This window comes from Bos indicus, chromosome 20 (assembly GCF_029378745.1).
Source record: "Bos indicus isolate NIAB-ARS_2022 breed Sahiwal x Tharparkar chromosome 20, NIAB-ARS_B.indTharparkar_mat_pri_1.0, whole genome shotgun sequence".
In the NCBI taxonomy this organism is placed as follows: domain Eukaryota; kingdom Metazoa; phylum Chordata; class Mammalia; order Artiodactyla; family Bovidae; genus Bos; species Bos indicus.
In genome coordinates, this window is record NC_091779.1 from 20,787,573 (window position 1) to 20,789,790 (window position 2,218).

At 39.3% G+C, this 2,218-nt stretch overlaps 1 non-coding gene across 1 annotated transcript; it reads left to right on the forward strand.

Moving 5' to 3' along the window:
- The first annotated feature begins 1,614 nt into the window (after positions 1 to 1,614).
- On the forward strand, positions 1,615 to 1,718 carry LOC139178095 (U6 spliceosomal RNA). Its single transcript, XR_011562519.1, has one exon. It is a non-coding gene; the product is annotated as a U6 spliceosomal RNA (small nuclear RNA).
- The last annotated feature ends 500 nt before the right edge of the window (positions 1,719 to 2,218 follow it).

The following is a 2,218-nucleotide window of genomic DNA, read 5'->3' on the forward strand; positions in this document are numbered from 1 at the left end:
CTACTCCATTTCTTCTGAGGGATTCCTACCCGCAGTAGTAGATATAATGGTCATCTGAGTTAAATTCACCCATTCCAGTCCATTTTAGTTCGCTGATTCCTAGAATGTCGACATTACCCTTGCCATCTCTTGTTTCACCACTTCCAATTAGGAGGGCCAAATCAGTGATGACAGTGGGAGGAAGCAGAGTGGGGAGTCTGGAGTGATTCTAGGTCTAGTAACTTAAGCAGGAGAACAAATGCTTTGCTTCAGTGCCCTAAAACTCAGAAAACACAAACATTGTGATGAATGATTTTAAAAGCTTGATCCAATGATGAAGGTTCAGCCTCAGCAAATTTTCTGTTTCTCTAACAAAAGCCACACTGGCCCCACATAACACACTGTGTTTGCACACTGCTTACAGAGCCATTGGCAACAGTGATGGCTGATATGACGCCCTCAGCTCTGCTCTCATTTGTCCTCCCAGAGTTAGCAGCCTTTTGTAATTTGCACAAAGATGCCACAAAAATAAGCTGTATCTTTGAGCTGTCACCATTAGAATGAGAATCTGCCCTTGCCCCCAAAGGAAGTGAATTAAGATTCACGGTCAAGAGTCAAGGTCAAGGCAATGAATAGAGGCATGGGTATACACTCACCACCTGGGAAATATTTGTGCAAAATAGGTTACTAGTAGTGGGTTCTAAATTACATGATAGACTTGTTAATAAATTTTATAGATTAGGGCCACTATGCGAGCTTGAAAATTTTCCAAAATGTCTATTATTTTGGCTTTGACTCTAGCCTGGAGGAATTCATTATTAAACTTGTTTGCCTTGCAAGCTGTAATAATTGATATTAACAATAACATTCTGCTCATAGCTCTATGCTGTTGAGCTTAAGAGTTCTTCAAAGCTCTTCTGCTTAGTCCATGTCTTCCAAAGATAGATTCGTTTCCAAGTTTAAAGCTAAATTGAAAATCAAACTAGGTGAGGGGGAAGAAATGTTTGAAACTGGTTCTTTTCAGGTTCTCTGGGCATTGGACATGCATCTCACATTTCCAAAGAGAAAAGGTGAAAGTGATGAAGGGACAGGACCTCCTGTTCTGGCTCACACAGGCCACAATTTTCAAAATCAAAAATAAGAAAGAAAAAATATTTCTTTGACTTCTTCCAAAATATAGGACTATCATCTTTGTCATGTTCATTTATACACTCTCCTCCTAGAAGAGCACAAGTTTTCCTTCTAAACTGTGGGAGTTGGGACTATCCAAAGCTGCAATTTAGGGTCAGGGAGCAGGATACTGAATAGCTTTTTGAGGATCTTTCTATCTGAGATTCTTCTATAGAGTTTACAAAAAGGAGTCTGAGAACGTGTTTGTCCTGGGCCTGTGTGTGTGTGTGCTCAGTCACTAAGTCGTGTCCAACTCTCTGTGATCCCTTGAACTGTAGTCTTCCAGGCTCCTCAGTCCATGAGATTTTCAAGGCAAGAATACTGGAGTGGGTTGTCATATCCTCTTCCAGAGGATCTTCCCAACCCAAGGACTGAACCTGTGTCTCCCACGACTTCAGCATTGGTAGGTGGATTCTTTACCACTGAGCCACTGGCTTAGTTCATATAATCAAAACCTTATTGCATGCTCACTTCAGCAGGGCATATACTAAAGTTGGAATCATACAAAGAAGATTAGCATGGCCCCTGTGAAGGATGACATGCAGATTCATGAAAAGCATTCCATACTTTCTGAAGCTCCAGACATTATAAAACTCTTAGAGGAAAACATAGGCAGAACACTCTTTGACATAAATCACAGCAAGACCTTTTTGACCCACCTCCTAGAGAAATGAAAATAAAAGCAAAAAATAAACAAATGAGGCCTAATGAAACTTAAAAGCTTTTGTATAGCAAAGGAAACCATCAACAAGATGAAAAGACAACCCTCAAAAGAATGGGAGAAAATATTTGCTAATAGAGCAACTGACAAAGGATTAATCTTCAAAATATACCAGCAGCTCATGTAGGTCAATACCAATAAGACAAACAACTCAATAAAAAAATGAGTGGAAGACCTAAATAGACATTTCTCCAAAGAAGACACACAGATAGCCAACAAACACATGAAAATACACTCAACATCACTAATTATTAGAAAAATGCAAATCAAAACTAAAATGAGGCATCATCTCACACTGATCAGAATGATCATCATCAAAAAAATTCACAAACAACAAATTCTGGAGAA